We start from the raw sequence: 20902 nt of genomic DNA, 5'->3' as shown, positions 1-20902 counted from the left end.
GTAAAGACCAAAGACCTTAGTGAATCAGTCAGCAGTATCAAGTGTTTTGATAAGTAAGTGGCTAGGAGGGGGTAATAATAACTCCCCCACTGGACACCAACGTAGTCTGACTCCACAATTGTGTGGGTTACCCTGAGGGTGACAGTCAGTGAAGAGCAGAAGACAGGAGAAGAAGGGGACGATGATGTACAGGACTGGCAATGAACTGATGGGACCCGAAAACCCTGAGGGTGATAGCATGAGATTGGTGATAGCATTATGTTATTAGTTGAGGCCCTATTGTTTATAATGTCTGAGGTTTATAATTATAATGTGTGTAAATATGCCACGGTGCTGCAAATTACAATCTGAGGAGTTTGTGAAGGTGTGAGGTGAAGGTCACTGTGCTGCCCATGACCTGTCATATCTGCAGGGGTAGAAGTCCCATTAGGACAGTGACAGTGCGACAATTATTACCATTAACAAAAATGTAGACTGGATTAATTATATATATATATATTACAACCAGCAGCGGCTTGTAGATTATACCAAGACAACCATCCTGTATCCTAAGGAGAATAGGGAAAGTTAGGACCACTCCGAAACCTTGGAAGTCCAGGTACAAAGGGGGGTTACTTATAAGGAGTAGCTTGTCTCAAGCTGGTGAAGAAATCCAAAACCCCTACCCGCCTGGTTCGAGTGGTCAGTGGTAGGTTGATAGGCAAGACTCAGGGATAGAGTAATAATATTTTTAGGGGGGACTGTCAGGGATCATTACCATGTATATTGTTTGAAAAATATTATCCTTACATATATATATATATATATATATATATTCAGTATATTACACAAAGAGATTGGATTCATGGAGCACAAAGAGCAAGCATAACACGCCTAGGGAAGACACCGCCCCCTGGAATGCAAAGAGGAGTGTGCAGAAGAATGTACAGTAGAACTTACAGCTGAGGAGCCAATGGGACTTAAGCAAGTCCCACATCTCTAGGGAGGGGCATGTGTCTTTTCTCTGTGTGTTTCTTTGTCCTGAATAAAGGGCAGTACTCCTCTTGTCTGATGGAGGGAAATATGTCTACCAACATTTGTCTGTGTGGTGTACTTCTTTCCAGGCATGATTTCAGCTTTCAATTTACAGAGGTGGTTATTCGGTGTGAAATAACAGGGGAAAGGAAGATACCCTGAAATACGGACCTGACAAGATCATCGGCAACGGGGATTCCACTCAAGGAGTAGCCACTAATTCTGAAAACTATCAGCTCCCTGCTTCAGAATTAGCTCAGAGCAGAGACTCTTTCTGGACAACTGAGCTAAAAATCACGGACAGACCAAAAGTTTTACGGACACATTACAAAATCAAGAGTAAGGCCCCATGCACACGACCGTAGATTTCGTCCGTATTTACTGACCCATTCATTTCTATGGCCGTAGAAACCTTCCGTAAAAAAATAGGACATGTCCTATTATTTTATTTTATGGGCCATGGTCCTATACTTTATAATGGGAACACGGTCCGCAAATGCGGATGACTGTCCGCATCCGTCCGTGGCCGGCCGTGCCCTTAATCACAGATTGTGATTACGGGCACGAACGTGTGCATGGGGCCTCAGTTATAATAAAGAGCATAACTAACACCTTTTATAAGTGATCACACGAGTGGGATAGTAAATAGAAGAGTACGGTCACAACCAGTAGCGTAACTACCGCCGCAGCAGCGGTAGCGACTGCTACGGGGCCCGCGGCATGAGGGGGCCCGTGTCGCCCGCCGGAACGGGCCCACACCATGGCCGGAGGCTCCGCTCACAGCCGCTATGGCTGCTACAGCGCGACGCCACTGAACACTATGGCAGAGCAGGGAGGTATCTCCCCGCTCTGCAATTAAACAAAAGACATGTATCCCCTATCCACAGGACAGTGGATACATGTGTGATCGCTGGCATTGATAGGGAGAACGGGGGACTGAAAGTCCCCTGAAGTTCTCCATCACAAACCTCAGACTTCCGGGTTCTGTGCCGGCAGCTCCGTAGAAATGAATGGAGCGCCGGTCACGCTTGTGCGCATGCGTGACTAGCGCTCCTTTCATTTTCATTGAGCTGCACAGACGCCGGAAGTCAGAGGTTAGTCATGGAGAACTTCGGGGGACTTTCGGTCCCCCGTTCTCCCTATCGCTGCCAGCGATCACATATGTATCCCCTATACTGTGGATAGGGGATGCATGTCTTTTCACACTGTAGGTCGCATTTTTTGGGGGATTTGGGGACGCTGAATGGCATTCCCTACAGGGGGGGCTGTATAGCGTTCCCTACAGGGGGGGCTGTATGGCGTTCCCTACAGGGGGGCTGTATGGCGTTCCCTACAGACCCCCCTGAACATTATGGCAGAGCAGGGAGGTATCTCCCCGCTCTGCAATTAAACAAAAGACATGTATCCCCTATCCACAGGACAGTGGATACATGTGTGATCGCTGGCATTGATAGGGAGAACGGGGGACTGAAAGTCCCCTGAAGTTCTCCATCACAAACCTCAGACTTCCGGGTTCTGTGCCGGCAGCTCCGTAGAAATGAATGAAGCGCCGGTCGCGCTTGTGCGCATGCGTGACCAGTGCTCCTTTCATTTTTATTGAGCTGCCGACACAGACGCCGGAAGTCAGAGGTTAGTCATGGAGAACTTCAGGGGACTTTCGGTCCCCCGTTCTCCCTATTTCTGCCAGCGATCACACATGTATCCCCTGTCCTGTGGATAGGGGATGCATGTTATTTGTAGGTCAAACTATAGGTCGCATTTTTTTGGGGGGGGGGGCTGTATGGCGTTCCCTACAGGGGGGGCACTGTATGGCGTTCCCTGCCGGGGGGGGGGGCGCTGTATGGCATTCCCTGCCGGGGGGGGGCGCTGTATGGTGTTCCCTACAGGGGGGGCTGTATGGCGTTCCCTACAGGGGGGGCTGTATGGCGTTCTCTACAGTGGGGGCTGTATGGCGTTAGCACCATACAGTCCCCCCCTGTAGATAATGCCATACAGTCCCCCCTGTAGATAACGCCATACAGTCCCCCTCTGTAGATAACGCAATACAGCCCCCCCTGTAGATAATGCCATACAGTCCCCCTCTGTAGATAACGCCATACAGTCTACAGGGGGGGCTGTATGGCGTTATCTACAGGGGGGACTGTATGGCGTTTTCTACAGGGGGGGCTGTAAAAAAGGCACTATCTACAAGGGGGGGGGTTGTGTGACACCCAGGGGAGGGAGGGCCCCAGTCAAAAGTTTGCTACGGGGCCCAGTCTTTCCTAGTTACGCCCCTGGGCACAACTGAAGTTGAATAAAAAAACGATTAAAGTAAGTCTTTTTTCACACTAGCGTTTCTATACGTTTAGCTCTCTTCCATCAGAGGAAGAGAGGATCGATACATTAAACGGAATGCAACGGTTCCGTTAGAATTACCATTGATTTCAATAGTAATTCCTTTGTATCAGTTGCTTTCCGTTTGTCTCCGTTCACTAGATTTCCGTTTTTTTAAAGGAAACAAAAGTGCAGTCTGCAGTACTTTTATTTCCGTTCAAAAGAACGGAAACCTAGCTAACGGAGACAAACGGAAAGCAACTGATACAAATGAATTACCATTAAATTCAATGGTAATTCTAATCTAACCATTGCTTTCCGTTTAATGTATCAATCCTCTCTTCCTCTGACGGAAGAGAGGTAAATGTATATTAATGCTAGTGTGAACTTAACCTAATACAATTAAGATATTAATAATATTTAAAAAAAATAAACCCAGTTGGGTTTTGAACCAGTGACTTTCCAGCTGTAAGGAAATCAAGCTAACCACTACACTATAGAAGCTATCATAACCAACACCTGCCAAACAGTAGTAGTGGACTGTACTGTCAAGGGCTTCCCCAAGCACAGCGCTTAAAGTAGCAATGTGCCCGGGGAGTACTCGGCGAGGGGAGGAGCTCCCTCTGCTCCTCCGCTATGAACAAATTCTAAATCAGGGAGCTGAGGGTTCCCTGTTTCAGAATTAGTTTGACAGCAGGACATACCCCCGGCCGCCAGGGACAGCGGGACACCGCCCAGAATCCGGGACTGTCCCGCTGAATCAGGGACGGTTGGGAGGTATGCATGTAGCGGCGATTCACTGGTATTGCAGCCTTTTCTCCCATTGAAAGTGAATGGGAGAAAACACTGCAATGCCTGTAAATGCGTTTTCGACAACTCACAGTGAGCAAGAAGAAATTAAGGGGAAGCAGAGCTCGTATGAGCGCAGCAGCCCCTTCAAAACAGCTGATCGGCGGGGTCCCAAAAATTTTTGGGACCCCGACCTATCAGCTGTTGATGGCCTATCCTGTGGATAGGCCATCAATTTGTAGTGGCTGGAAAACACCTTTAACTGCTGTAGATTTTATCAGGTTAGAGTGAGGCCTAAAGATAAGTATTCAGATAGGAAGGAATAACTAAATAAGGTAATACTCATTGAGTATAAATAAATTAAAAAAAAATAAAAAAAAAAATATATATATATATATATATATATATATATATGCGCACTTTTTTATATACCCAAGTGAAGAACACTCTCCTGGAAGTAGGTGTATCAGTATCTAAGTCTACAGTACAGAGACTTCATGAGAGCAAATACAGAGGGTTCACCCCAAGGTGTAAACCATTAATCCGCCTCAAAAATAGTAAGGCCAGATTAGACTTTGCCAAACAACATCTAAAGAAGCCAGACCAGTTCTGGAACAGCATTCGTTGGACAGATTAAACTAAGATCAACCTGTACCAGAATGTGTCACGATCTGTGGGTATGTGGACCCACTGGGCCGTACCGCCGTAGTGGTATAGCAGTTGGCCAATACAGAGTACCAAGTAAAGTCTATAGTTCAAGCAAGGGCAGCTGTGGTGGTTCAGACAGTAGCGATTACTAGGCTCAGATGGGACCTTGGCAGCAGACACCAGGCGTGGTGTAACACAGCAGACAGACCGGTGGTGCAACACGACTCCAACTCTTTAAGGCACAGGAACAAGGTAGCACGAGATACAGGATACAGGTACAGGATCACTGGGAACTGGAAGACACTAAGGAAGCGTTTGCAAAGACTAACACGGGTAACACAACAATGCACAGGCAATGAAGGAAGGGGCAGGGCCCTTCTTATAGTCCAGGGTGATCATGGGAGCAATCAGTCAATCTAAAACATGTGCGTGCTCTGGCCCATGTAGACCGGGAATGAGCTCGAGCGCGCACCCTAGTGGTCACTGCAGGACAGGACGGCCGCATGTGCTGGCATCTCTGGGGTGGAAGATGTCTGCAGGATGATAGGCGTCTGCGACCACGGACGTTACAGAATGATAGGAGGAAGAAAGCATGGAGAAGGCTTGGAACGGTTCATGATCCATAGCACACCAAATCCTCTGTAAAACATTGTGGAGGCAGTGTGATGGCATGGGCATGCATGGATTGGTGATGTCCATGGGTTCCAGACTTCAGGCAGTCATTGCCTGCAAAGGATTCTCTACAAAGTAATAAAAAAAAAACATTTTATTTATGGTAATATTAATTTGTCTAATTACTTTTGAGCCTCTGAAATGAGGAGGCATTGCAGAAAAATGGTTGCAAATCCTAAACATTTCACAGGATATTTTTGTTCAACCCCTTGAATTAAACCTGAAAGTCTACACTTCAATTGCATCTCAGTTTTTTCATTTCAAATCCAATGTGGTGGCAGGCAGAGCCCAAATATATATATATATATATATATATATATATACACATATACATACATACATATATATCTCTATATACATATATATTTCTATATACATACATATATATATATATATATATCTCTATATACACACATATATATATATATCTCTATATACACATATATATATATATATATATATGATAGGAACTTGATGATAGAAAAAAACAAACCGGAGTGCGTCTTTAAAAATAGAAAGAGGTTCTCAGGAAATGGTAGTATGTGTTTAGCGTTTAAAGAAAAAGAGGATGATAATGTTGGCCATACACATAAGATAACTTTTACAGCTGTGTCCCCCAACTCCCCCTTATACATGCATTTTCTATCAGCAGAGCATGTATCTTTATGTGAACAGGAAGAGGGGTATACCATGCTCCCAGACACTACTGGAATCGCTTATTTCCCTGGGGAACAAAGGCTTATTAACATACTGTACAATATTCCTGCTCCTTCTATCCTCCAACAAGGAATGTTGAGAGGCAGTCCCATAGTCCACATAGACATTAAATTGACAATCAATTCGGCTGATCCCATCCAACATTATCTGTAAAGTCTACCTCTTGAACTCCACCATCAGCAATAACACAAAAGAAGAGCATCCTTTTACGGTTTTGTGGTAAATTGCTTATTATTTTTGTAGGCTAAATATTTGACCTTTGTATACTTCCCAATACTTCAACCAATATCATTTTGTAGGCTAAATATTTGACCTTTGGATCATTTCTTCATCCAAGATAATTTCTTGTGTTTGGTGATTTTATTTTTAATCGTTTGATGTGTTGAAATGTACTGATATAGACCATCTCATTTTAGGCTCATGTCACAGTACACAGGACAGAAAACAAATAATACTTAATTTAACAGTGGAATTCAGCAATTCCAGTAAAGGCTTATGAGTCAAGAGTAGCATAAAACATGACTTGCATGGCAGATTATGCAATAAGGATATTAAGTATTAATTGTGTCATATTTAATAATGCATGTATCTATTAGTAACACTCCAGAGAAACAATAGCTGTAAATGTATGTTGAGGAATACTATCTAACTGCAATAGCAGATTTGAGAGTTACGTTATCACATACTACAGTAGCAGGGCCAGTGGCGGATTAAGTAGACCATGGGCCCTGGGCTGTTACCCAAACTTGGGCCCCCCTTCCTCACCGCCGCCCTGCCGCGCCGTAACTATTTTTAACACTACTTTTTTGGGCAAGCATTAACAGTGTTACGATTTCCCTTGTCACAGGGCTGTGTCCCTACATACTGAGAGTATCACACTGTGCAGGGACACAACCTCCCGACAAGGGGAATTGTCTATCAGTCCTGGACTGCAGAAAGACTTTTTGTGAAATACAAGGATTCCTATAATAAACATGTCAGGAGAGGTGACAGATTCTCTATAAATCTAGTGACTCACAGGTGACGACGTCTCAGATTCTAGTAGTTTTTTTCCTCTTTTCTTCTCCATCCGGTCCAGCGCTCATGACGACTTCTCCCGGCCATGACTCATTTCTGCAGAATTTGCCACTCAGACGTCTCCTCACTTTTCCAACATTTCCACACCTATAAACGAAAATAAAGTTATCATGGTGCCAAATACTGTGCCCCTAAATATAATAGCACCAAACACTGCGTGCCTGAATATAATAATACCACACACTGTAAAACACCACATACACACAGCCCCCTGTACATAGTGCCACACACAGCCCCTGTAGATATTACACACCCCCATAGATATCGCCATACACAGCCCCCTCTATATATCACACATCCTCCCCGTAGAGAGCGTTACACACAGCCCCATATAGATAGTGCCATACAGCCCCCTGTAGAGAGCGCCACACAGCCCTCCCCCTCTTGTAAATAGCACCAAAAAGCCCCCCCTATAAAGAGCGCCACACACATACCACTGTGGATAGCACTACACAGCCCCCCCTTGTATATAGTGCAACACAGCGCTCCCCCTTGTATATAGTGCCACACAGCTCTCCCCTTGTATATAGTGCCACACAGCGCTCCCCCTTGTATATAGTGGCACACAGCGCTCCCCCTTGTATATAGTGCCACACAGCGCTCCCCCTTGTATATAGTGGCACACAGCGCTCCCCCTTGTATATAGTGGCACACAGCGCTCCCCCTTGTATATAGTGGCACACAGCGCTCCCCCTTGTATATAGTGGCACACAGCGCTCCCCCTTGTATATAGTGCCACAAGGTTATGTACACATTTAAAAACTTTATATCATAATTTTATATATATATATATATATATATATATATATATATATATATTACCCAATTACCCTAATATAAACATGTAATATATTAAAATTTACGGTAAACAATGACGATTACAAATAAAGGTCTATTTTAGGGTAAAACTATGTTATTACCAAAAAAAATAGCTGAAACGTAAAAAAGCTTATTTTTTTACTATTATTTTCAAACTTTATGAATAAAAATTGTAAAATAGAAAAAAAGGTGTGTATAAAAACGATAAAAAACGAAACCTGCATTGTCTACGGAAAAAACGTCGCAAAAATCACGTCGTTTTTATTTATTTTTTATAAAAATGTGTGTTTGGTGCAACTTTGTAATTACGTTTTATTAAAAAATATTTTGACTTTTTGAGATACAGCTGCTTTGTATCCTGTATCCGTCAGGTCAGCAGGACTGACAGGATCAGTGACACGCAGGATCCACCTCAAATCTATCACATCTAAGATTATAATTTAGCGCAGGGCCCGTTTCACTGATCCCGTCAGTCCTGCTGACCTGACGGATACAGGATACAAAGCAGCTGTATCTCAAAAAGTCAAAATATTTTTTAATAAAACGTAATTACAAAGTTGCACCAAACACACATTTTTATAAAAAATAAAAAAAAACGACGTGATTTTTGCAACGTTTTTTCCGTAGACAATGCAGGTTTCTTTTTTTTTATCTTTTTTATATACACTTTTTTTGCTATTTTAGAATTTGTATTCATAAAGTTTGAAAATAATAGTAAAAAAATAAGCTTTTTTACGTTTCAGCTATTTTTTTTGGTAATAACATAGTTTTACCCTAAAATAGACCTTTTATTTGTAATCGTCATTGTTTACCGTAAATTTTAATATATTACATGTCTATATTAGGGTAATTGGGTCAGCGCTAGCGTTACAACAATGATTGGCGGGGGGGAACGGTTTTTATTGGGGTGGGTATTTTATGTGTATTTATTATTTCATTTTTTTTTGCACTTTACTTTCCTATTTCTTTATTACTGTGGTCTGTTCCTCAAAGGTCAAAAAAGACCTTTGGGGAACTTTATATATATTTTTTCTTTCTTTTACACCATGTTTTTCCACTGTAACTGGAGCTGCACAGCAGCCCCAGTTACAGGGGAAATCAGCCCTCTCATAGTGACGATTGTCACTAATAGGGCTGTGCTGGGTCTAGTTAGACCCAGCAGCAGCCTGTCAGTAACGGCACCCGGCGATCATGTGACCAGTCACATGATCACCGGGAGGAATAGAGACAGCGCCGCTGCTGCTGTCTCTATTCCTATACACAGCGTTCATTGAACGCTGTGTAAGAAGACATCGGAGAAGACAGAAGCGGCGAAAGCTGCTTCTGTCTTCTCCTCAGGGTCCCCGGCAGTCACTGACAGCCGGAGACCCGACATTCAGCTGCCCGATCACGCGGGCAGCAAGTTAAAACCCGAGCCGTAGAAAGTCTATGGCTCGGGTTTTAAGGACCCGTCCCTGACCGCTGGCCGTAAAAATACAGCCAGCGGTCAGGAACCAGTTGGGCAGGAGGATAAGCCTGCTGTACTGACCTCAGCGCGGTGACCGATCGCCCGGCTCTTGTCTTGCAGATTCGGAGTAACAGAACAGCCGTCCGTCGCTGTTCTGTTACTCAATGGCGGCGGCCCGCACTTGTCAGGGAGGCGTGTCCTAACCCTTTCCCGGCCAATTCCCTGCTCCTCCCCTCCTCATCTTCGTTAGTTAGCAAGATGATGTGCGGTTCGGGCTGCCATGGGCCCCCTGGGAGCCTCGGGCACCGGGCGGCCGCCCGAATCGCCCATATGATAATCCGCCACTGAGCAGGGCCGCCTTCAGAAATGTATGGGCCCCATACAGCCAAGGAGTCTTGGCCCCCCCCTCACTATTGGGGCAGGTGCAAAGTAAAGGGGTGGGAGGGCAGCAGTGTAACTAGTAGGGTCACTTTGGAGGGGCAGGGCAAAGACAGCTGGTGAGTATCAGGGGGCAAGGTGGTAAAACTATGTGGCTCGGTGGGGGAAGGTGGTGGGGATTTCTGGGAAAACAGAAAGTGGCATGGGTGTGAAAGTAGCAAGGGGGGAGACACAACCTGATAGGGACTCTGTGGAGGGACAGGGAAGAGACAGGGACTCTGTGGAGGGACAGGGGAGAGACAAGGACTCTGTGGAGGGCAAAAATGGAAGCAGTGTGTGCAGAAAATCTGGTTGCAGGGGGGCAACATAAACAAAAATTATTGCACTGAAGATGCTGCCTGTACACAACACAGTCACTCACCAAAATGTAGTTCAGGCTGCTGCAGTCCCCAAGATCTCCCACTGCCGCAGCATGCCTGGATGAAGTTTTTCACCTTCCCTTCTCATACAGCACACACGTCATCTGTGTAGACACCACACGGCAAAATTAATTCAGACACCAGACCTCTAAATAATTGCAGACCCCAAACAAGAAAAAAAAATTCAGACCTCTTAAGTAATTCAGACACCTTTCCACCAGAGCCCTACCTGCCACCACATTTTAGCATTCAGGCTTTTATGGTCTATCTAGTGCAGGGGTCTCAAACTCGGCCGGGTAAGTGGCCCACATATAGAAAAAATGTGAAGTGGTCGGGCCGCATTACTTTCAAATTTGATACAATACAAAATGATTGTTAATCAATTAGTTATTTGAACTATTATAACACTATATTACTATAATAATAGCGCCGCAGTGCCCTCGGTGGATGCTGCCGCAGTGCCCTCTGTGGATGCTGCCGCAGTGCCCTCTGTGGATGCTGCCGCAGTGCCCTCTGTGGATGCTGCCGCAGTGCCCTCTGTGGATGCTGCCACAGTGATGTCAGGGGCTTGCCCAGAGCTGGGGTCCCGGAGCAGAGCCACTTCTAGCACTCTCCCTGGGATTCCAGCTCTGCTCTTGACATCACTGTCCATTTATGCACAGAGATGTCAGAGGCAACATCAGAGCTGGAGTCCCAGGCAGAGCGCTAGTAGGCTCTTCCTGAGACTCCAGCTGTGCTCCTGACATCACTGGGACTCCTGCTCTGGGGAAGCCCCTGACATCATTGTTGATGTATGGACAGCGATGTCAGAGGCTGCCCCAGAGTCCCAGAGCAGAGCCTATACTAGCGCTCTGCCCGGGACTCCGGCTCTGGGGAAGCCCCAGACATCGTGTGTCCAAACATGGACACCGATGTCAGGGAATTCCACAGAGTCCCGGAGCAGAGCCGATACTAGCGCTCTGCCCGGGTCTCCGCTCTGGGGAAGACCCTGACACACTGTCCATATATGGACAGCGATGTCAGGGAATTCCAGAGTCCCGGAGCAGAGCCCATACTAGCGCTCTGCCTGGAACTCCTGCTCTGGGGAAGACCCTGACACACTGTTTATATATGGACAGCGATGTCAGGGAATTCCAGAGTCCCGGAGCAGAACCTATCCTAGCGCTCTGCCCGGGACTCCGGCTCTGGGGAAGCTCCAGACATCGTGTGTCCAAACATGGACAGCGATGTCAGGGAATTCCACAGAGTCCCGGAGCAGAGCCGATACTAGCGCTCTGCCCGGGACTCCGCTCTGGGGAAGACTCTGACACACGGTCCATATATGGACAGCGATATTAGGGAATTCCACAGAGTCCCGGAGCAGAGCCTGTACTAGCGCTATGCACGGGACTCCGGCTCTGGGGAAGCCCCAGACATAGCTGTTCATATGTGGACAGCGATGTCAGGGAATTCCAGAGTCTCGGAACAGAGCCGATACTAGCGCATGCGGCCCCTGATCTAGTGGATATGGGATTTGATAACAAGACATATATTGGTGGGGATTATCTGCTGAGGCTCTGTGTGGGAGATGTCCAATTTTCTATGGGTGCCTCTTTATAACTACATGGGATTAGGTCTCTATGGTAAGCGAGGAGTGACAGTAGGTGCCTATGTGGTGGAGGCAGGGAGGTGCGAGGTAACATGGCCTCTGTAAGGGGAAGAAGGCTGTAGCAAGAGAGAGATGCCATGTGGCAGGGAGTAGACAAGTAGACACTATGTGGCATGAGCAGGGGGCACACAGATTAAGGGGCTCTGTAGGTGAGAGGGCATTGAGGAGTCACCTTAGCAGGGGCTTTGTAAGGGGGGGCAGGTGACACACAGTAGGTGACAGGGGCTTTGTGGGGGGCAGGTGGCACACAGTAGGTGACAGGGGCTTTGTGGGGGGGGGCAGGTGGCACACAGTAGGTGACAGGGGCTTTGTTAAGGTAAAAGAACTTGCCTGGGCTGTGTGGGGAGGGAGGCCGGGTCATAAAATATAAGTTTACAGTACAAAAATTATATGGATCATATTTTCTCCACCCCCTTAGGTATTATCGCACTACCCACCTCAGGTTTAAAGGCTATGTAAACCTTTGAATGTGGTTTTTGTTTGGTGCTACTTTGTAAACACTTTTTATTAAAAATTATTTTTACTTCTTGAGATACAGCTGCTTTGTATCCTGTATACAGAACAACTGTATCTTTTGCTGAGACCTGAATCCATCAGTCCCGCGGACCTGACGGGTTCAGTCTCAGCGGGTCTTGCATGTCTCTGTTCATAACTTAGATATGATCGATAACAGGTTGATCTCAGAGACACACAAAACCAGCCGACACTGAACCAGTCAGGTCCGCGGGACTGACGTATTCAGGTCTTAGCAAAAGATACAGCTGTTCTGTCTACAGGATACAAAGCAGCTGTATCTCAAAAAGTTAAAATAATTTTTCATAAAAAGTATTTACAAAGTCTCATAACACACACTAATAAATTTTTATTAAAATAAAAAAGCAAAAACCTTTTCAGATGTGTACATAGCATTTAAAGGGGTTTTCCACTTTCTGAAAACTGATGACCTATCCACCGTATAGGTCATCAGTATATGATCGGTACGTGTCTGACACCCGGACCCCGCACCTATCCGGCACTCCGGCTGCCTCCGGGCGACGGACGATGTTGCCGGAAGCAGATGGCTCCAGTTAATGAATAGCGGCCGAGCTGCAGTATAGCAGCTCTGCTCCTATTCAAGTGAATAGGAGCAGAGCTGCAGTTCTGCCGAAAGCCCGCTATGCAGTGTTCGGAGCCATCTGCTTCAGGCTCCAACTACTGAATCCCGTTCCAAACATCCGGTGCAGGGAGGCAGCCGGAGTTGTGGATCAATGTGGGGTCCGGATGTCGGACACGCACCGATCATATACTGATGACCTATCCGGGGGATAGGTCATTGATTTTCAGAAAGTGGACAACCCCTTCAAGATCTCTCCCCCTCCCCCAGGTATCCTCTCTCCTTCCTCTACCCCTCCCCATGTATAATTTCTCCCCTCCCTTCAGATATCCTCTCTTTTCCCCCAGTTATCACCCCTTAGTATAATGCCTCCTTCAGTGTCATCCACCCCCCATTATTTTCTCCATCCCACTACACCATCTTTTTCCTACGCATCCAATAACATCTCCCTGCCTTCATTGTCATCTAACCCCAATACCCACCCCACAGAAAGCAAACATCTTACCCAGGTCTGTATGATATCTTCTGGACACTGAAGCACCGCATTGTATCACTAGCAACGTAGGCTCTTATCTCCTGTGCTGTGTAACAGGACAATAAACCTGTCTTCTCCCTCTGGTTGCACAAAACAGGAGATAAGAGCCAACGTAATAACTGCTACTAGTGATGCAAGACTATGAAGCAGTGCTGAGAGGATATAGTACAGACAATGCTTTTTATTGGGGGGATATAATGTGAGGAGGCTCCGGGCAGCAGCAGCCTGACACAGACATCACATACTCACTGTGTCAGAAGTCTTCTGCTGCATGACGCCTCCACTGGACTCAAACTTCCTGCTGCCCTCATAAAGTCTCCCCTCGTCTCCTCCCCACACGCGGTCACGCCGCTATGGAGGAGGAGAAGGGGCGGGCACTATGTGAATAGCGGGCCCTTAAGGTTTTACTTTGGTGTAAAGAGTGGCCCCTGCTCTGTGATGGGACCTGTTCCTTTCACCAAAGTGAAATCATAAGGGCCCCACTGCTGTGACCAAATGAATTCAACCAGTGGAAAGCGGGCCACACTTTTTTCAAATTTATGGCTGGGCCCTGACGGCAATACTGCCAGTACTGCCCTAATGGCAGCCCTGTACAGTAGTGTCAACAAAAATAGCAGTCCATCATCATTAACCTGATAACTCAATGTTGTTGGTAGAAGTGATATTTCTAAATAGCAAATAATTTATTTGTAGGTGTAGTAAAAAAACAGAGCCAAGAATTAGTACCTGCATGCCGCTCATTCTGAGTAACTGAATCATTAATTTAAAGGGGCTTGTTCAAAATAATAGCATTGAGGAGTTAAATTGGTGAAGTCATTCATTCTGTGGAATAACCGGTCTAAATTTGGCCCTTATTTAAGGTAGGAGGGTGGCAAATGTTCCACATGTTGGTTATAGTGCATTTCCTCCTGAAATACTGTGGAAAATGGGTCGTTCCAGACATTGTTCTGATGAAAAATGTACTTTGCTTAAAAATTTGATTGGAGAGGGAAAAACATAGAGAAAAGAAGCAAATTATGGGCCGCTCAGCTAAAATTCTCTCAAATGCCTTGAAGTGGCAACCAAAACCTTAAAGACATGGAAGGAAGCGAGGAACTACTGTTCGAATGGATCGAAGAATAGCCAAAATGGCAAAGGCTCAGCCATTGATCACCTCCAGAAAGATCACAGAAGATCTGAATTTACCAGTGAGTACTGCGACAATCAGAAGACGATTACGTGAAGCCAAGTTACAAGCAAGAAGTCCCCGCAAAGCCCCGTTGTTAAAAAAAAGACATGTCCTGAATAGGTTAAAATTTGCCAAGGAACACATTGACTGGCCCAAAGAGAAATGGCACAACATTTTTGTGGACTGATGAAAGCACAATTGTTCTTTTTGGGTCCAGTAGTCGCAGACAGTATATCAGACGACCCCCGAGCAGTGGCGGATTAAGTAGACCATAGGCCCTGGGCTGTTACCCATAGTTGGGCCCCCCTTCTCCACCGCCGCCCTGTAACTATTGTTAACACTTCCTTTTTGTCCAGACATTAACAAATGGGTGTTACTACTCCCCTTGCCAAAAGGCTGTGTCCCCACATACTGACAGTCTCCAACCATCGCTGACCGTATCGCACCGTGTAGGGACACATTCTCCTGACAAGGGGAATAGTAACACTTATTTGTCTATCAGTCTTGGACTGCACAAAGACTTTGTGAAATACAAGGATTTCCTATAATAAACATGTCAGTAGAGATGACAGATTGTCTATAAATCTAGTGACTCACAGGTGACGACGTAGTTTTTTTCCTCTTCTCCATCCAGTCCAGACTTCATGACGACTTTTCCCGGACATGACCCATTTCTGCAGAATTTGCCACTCAGATGTCTTTGGCTCCTCACTTTTCCAACATTTCCACACCTATAAACAAAGATATTATCATGGTGCCACACACTTTGCCCCTAAATATAATAGCACCAAACACTGCGCCCCTGACTAAAATAGTACAAACACTGTGCCCCTAAATATTATAGCACCATAGACTGCGCCCCTGAATATAATTGTGTCAAACAAAACACGGCCCCCTGTAAATAGCGCTACACAGTCCTCCCCCTCTGTAAATAGCATCACATAGCCCTCCCCCTCTTGTATATAGTGCTACACAGCAATCCCCCTTAGATATAGTGATACACAGCGCTCCCTTCTATATAGTGCTATACAACAATCCCCCCTTGTATATTGTGCTACACAGCGTCTCCCCCCTTGGAGCTGCAGCTCTTGTAATTGTTCAGTATAATGTCCCCCGTAGCTGCCCCCACAGTATATTGCCACCCATAGCTGCCCCCACAGTATAATGCCCTTCATAGCTGCCTCTACACAGTATAATGCCTCCATAGCTGCGACACAGTATAATGCCCTCCATAGCTGCGACACAGTATAATGCCCCATAGATGTGACACAGTATAATGCCTCCATAGCTGCGACACAGTATAATGCCTCTATAGCTGCTACACAGTATAATATCCCCATAGCTGCGACACAGTATAATGCGGCAATAGCTGCTACACAGTATAATGCCTCCATAGCTGCGACACAGTATAATATCCCCATAGCTGCGACACAGTATAATGCCCCATAGCTTCGACACAGTATAATGCGCCAATAGCTGCTACACAGTATAATGCCTCCATAGCTGCGGCACAGTATAATATCCCCATAGCTGAGACACAGTATACTGCCTCCATAGCTGTCTCCACACAGCATAATGCCTCCATAGCTGCGACACAGTATAATGTCTCCATAGCCGCAACACAGTATAATGCCCCCATAGCTGCCTCTACACAATATAATGCCTCCATAACTGCCTCCACACAGTATAATGTCCCTCATAGCTGCGACACAGTATAATGCCTCCATAGCTGCGAAACAGTATAATGCCTCCATAGCTGCCTCTACACAGTATAATGCCTCCATAACTGCCTCTCAGTGGCGGATTAAGTAGACCATGGGCCCTGGGCTGTTACCCAAACTTGGGCCCCCCTTCCTCACCGCCGCCCTGCCGCGCAGTAACTATTTTTAACACTACCTTTTTGGGCAAGCATTAACAGTGTTACAATTTCCCTTGTCACAGCGTGGTGTCCCTACATACTGACAGTATCACACTGTGCAGGGACACAACCTCCTGACAAGGGGAATTGTCTATCAGTCCTGGACTGCAGAAAGACTTTTTGTGAAATACAAGGATTTCCTATAATAAACATGTCAGGAAAGGTGACAGATTCTCTATAAATCTAGTGACTCACAGGTGACGACGTCTCAGATTCTAGTAGTTTTTTTCCTCTTTTCTTCTCCATCCGGTCCAGCGCTCATGACGACTTCTCCCGGCCATGACTCATTTCTGCAGAATTTGCCACTCAGACGTCTCCTCACTTTTCCAACATTTCCACACCTATAAACTAAAATAAAGTTATCATGGTGCCAAATACCGTACCCCTAAATATAATAGCACCAAACACTGCGTGCCTGAATATAATACCACACACTGTAAAACACCACATACACACAGCCCCCTGTACATAGTGCCACACACAGCCCCTGTAGATATTACACACCCCCATAGATATCGCCATACACAGCCCCCTCTATATATCACACATCCCCCTCGTAGAGAGCGTTACACACAGCCCCCTATAGTGCCATACAGCCCCCCTGTAGAGAGCGCCCCACAGCCCTCCCCCTCTTGTAAATAGCACCAAAAAGCCCCCCCTATAAAGAGCGCCACACACATACCACTGTGGATAGCACTACACAGCCCCCCTTATATATAGTGCCACACAGCGCTCCCCCTTGTATATAGTGCCACACAGCGCTCCCCCTTGTATATAGTGCCTCACAGCGCTCCCCCTTGTATATAGTGCCACACAGCGCTCCCCCTTGTATATAGTGCCACACAGCGCTCCCCCTTGTATATAGTGCCACACAGCGCTCCCCCTTGTATATAGCGCCTCACAGCGCTCCCCCTTGTATATAGTGCCTCACAGCGCTCCCCCTTGTATATAGTACCTCACAGCGCTCACTCTTGTATATAGTGCCTCACAGCGCTCCCCCTTGTATATAGTGCCTCACAGCGCTCCCCCTTGTATATAGTGCCTCACAGCGCTCCCCCTTGTATATAGTGCCACAAGGTTATGTACACATTTAAAAACTTTATATTATAATTATATATATATATATATATATATATATATATATATAAAAAAGAGAAAACAGCAGCACTCACAGAATAAGTATGAATCGGGTGCCAGCAAAAAACGTCCCGATCCTCGGACGTAATGTCAGATATAGAAAAAAGAGAAACTTTGCGGCACTCCAAGTTGAAAAAATGGTGGTTTATTCAATCCAAATGTAACAGCAACGTTTCAATCCTACAATAGGATCTTTCTCAAGCCTAGTGACACATCTAATACTCAAAACATATATAGGGTAGAACCCATTTAACTTAATTGATCTCATTATCATGAGTTACAGTGCTAAGTGTATGAAAACATGTATAATAAATAGTTTAAGGTATCAAAAATAAACAGTAAAATGATACATAAAGTGTACTAGTGCATATACAGTGACGTGAATCAAAATAATTAATATAACCCTCGTTAAAAACAACTGATTAAGCCATAATCATTTATGCAAACAGAAGTGTTGAAATATATCGTCATATGTCCACTCACCAATCAAAACTTCAGGAGTATCATTGGTATATAGAACCTTGGAAATACAGCGTATTATTCAGCTGTATCACTCGTGGCAATCAGGATGTACTGCCCAGAGACGGAAGTAAGTAGTTGCTAAGCAGCAGGACGCATAAGGAGCGCAATGATGATGTATTGCGTTCCAGTGCGTTCCACTGCTAAGGTCATGTGAACGGCAGTATCTTAGGTTGCCGAGCAACCAATGCACAAATCCTTGATCACAGAGACAAGTGGCATTATCGTGAACGGCAGTATCTTAGGTTGCCGAGCAACCAATGCACAGATCCTTGATCACAGAGACAAGTAGCATTATCGTATATAACTATATTTAAACAACAAAGCTAGATACAGCCTAAAAAGGTCCAAGATACAAAAAAAGCATATAAGTAATATGCAACTAAGTGCTCCTACTAGTGGTAATGGAGATATCATAAGGTAATAAAGAGTAGCGTTTAAAACATTTTTCATCTTTATGGTGGCAGTTTGTAGATCCACACGTGGGTACAAAGACCCCTGTCCACAGTTACGTGTTCAGAGCGACCTTATTCCCAAGCATTTCAGAACCCACTGGCAGCGTTTTCACGTGCACAGGATATCCCGATAACCACTCACGTGTAACGGACCAATAGTACCATATTAAACGACATTATATCTTCATAATATAAATAATGCAGTAATATCTCAACATCACCTAAAACTAGAAAGGAGACTAGAAATAATTCATTTAAGATAATATTTATATACAAGTACTTTATTAATATATCTCAGGACCAAAGAAGACGTATCAGTGACACGCAGGATCCACCTTAAATCTACCACATCTAAGATTATAATTTAGCGCAGGGCCCGTTTCACTGATCCCGTCAGTCCTGCTGACCTGACGGATACAGGATACAAAGCAGCTATATCTCAAAAAGTGAAAATATTTTTTAATAAAACGTAATTACAAAGTTGCCCCACACATTTTTATTTAAAAAAAATAAAACCGACGTGATTTTTGCGACGTTTTTTCCGTAGACAATGCAGGTTTCGTTTTTTTAGCGTTTTTATACACACCTTTTTTGCTATTTTAGAATTTGTATTCATAAAGTTTGAAAATAATAGTAAAAAAATAAGCTTTTTTACGTTTCAGCTATTTTTTTTTGGTAATAACATCGTTTTACCCTAAAATAGACCTTTTATTTGTAATCGTCATTGTCTACCGTAAATTTTAATATATTACATGTCTATATTAGGGTAATTGGGTCAGCGCTAGCGTTACAACAATCATTGGCGGGGGGGGAACGTTTTTTTTTTGGGGTGGGTATTTTATGTGTATTTATTATTTAATTTTTTTTTGCACTTTACTATTTTTTATTACTATGGTCTGTCCCTCAAAGGTCAAAAAAGACCTTTGGGGAACTTTATATATTTTTTTTCTTTGTTTTACACCATGTTTTTCCACTGTAACTGGAGCTGCACAGCAGCCCCAGTTACAGGGGAAATCAGCCCTCTCAGGGTATGTGCACACACACTAATTACGTCCGTATTTGACGGACGTATTTCGGCCGCAAGTACCGGACCGAACACAGTGCAGGGAGCCGGGCTCCTAGCATCATACTTATGTACGATGCTAGGAGTCCCTGCCTCGCTGCAGGACAATTGTCCCGTACTGTAATTAGACTGATCGTAATACTTTATTAAGGTTTGACAGTTGTCATCCAAAGAATATGGTCAAATCTTTACCATATAGCCAAATGATCAGGGCTAAGCGAAATACTGACAAACAAGAAGATTTGGACATATCCTTAGATATCATGACTAGGAATTTTTTACAAAGGGGTTACCCCAAATCACTATTGTTGACACACAAGAACAAGATTCAAAATATTGCAAGAGATAGTTTGTTTCAATTGGAAACAGCGAAAGCTGCTTCTATCCTCTCCTCAGGGTCCCCGGCAGTCACTCACAGCCGGAGACCCGACATTCAGCTGCCCGATCGCGCGGGCAGCAAGTTAAAACCCGAGCCGTAGAAAGTCTATGGCTCGGGTTTTAAGGACCCGTCCCTGACCGCTGGCGGTAAAAATACAGCCAGCGGTCGGGAACCAATTGGGCAGGAGGATAAGCCTGTACTGACCTCAGCGCCGGTGACCGCCCGCCCGGCTCTTCTCTTGCTGCTTTGGAGTAACAGAACAGCCGTCCGTCGCTGTTCTGTTACTCAATGGCGGCGGCCCGCACTTGTCAGGGAGGCGTGTCCTACCCCTTTCCCGGCCAATTCCCTGCTCCTCCTCATCTTCGGCAGTTAGCAGCGCTAGCGCGCTGAATAGATTTAGGAGATTATGTGCGGTTCGGGCTGCCATGGGCCCCCTGGGAGCCTCGGGCCCCGGGCGGCCGCCCGAAACGCCTATATGATAATCCGCCACTGCTGCCTCTACACAGTATAATGCCTCCATAACTGCCTCTACACAGTATAATGCCTCCATAGCCGCAACACAGTATAATGTCCCTCATAGCTGCCTCCACACAGTATAATGCCTCCATAGCCGCAACACAGTATAATGCCCCCATAGATGTGACACAGTATAATGCCCCATAGATGTGACACAGTATAATGCCCCATAGATGTG

The 20902-nt window shown here is 45.3% G+C and overlaps 1 long non-coding RNA gene across 1 annotated transcript; it reads right to left on the bottom strand.

The window, feature by feature from the left end:
- Positions 1-4856: 4856 nt before the first annotated feature.
- LOC142741826 (uncharacterized) lies at positions 4857-18360 on the bottom strand. Its single transcript, XR_012881249.1, has 4 exons — positions 18276-18360; positions 10296-10397; positions 7172-7317; positions 4857-5504 (listed from the first exon to the last, which is right to left on the bottom strand). It is a non-coding gene; the product is annotated as an uncharacterized LOC142741826 (long non-coding RNA).
- Between the last annotated feature and the right edge of the window lie 2542 nt (positions 18361-20902).

Source organism: Rhinoderma darwinii, chromosome 1 (genome assembly GCF_050947455.1).
Source record: "Rhinoderma darwinii isolate aRhiDar2 chromosome 1, aRhiDar2.hap1, whole genome shotgun sequence".
NCBI classification, from domain to species: domain Eukaryota; kingdom Metazoa; phylum Chordata; class Amphibia; order Anura; family Rhinodermatidae; genus Rhinoderma; species Rhinoderma darwinii.
This window is presented reverse-complemented; position numbering and strand designations above follow the sequence as displayed.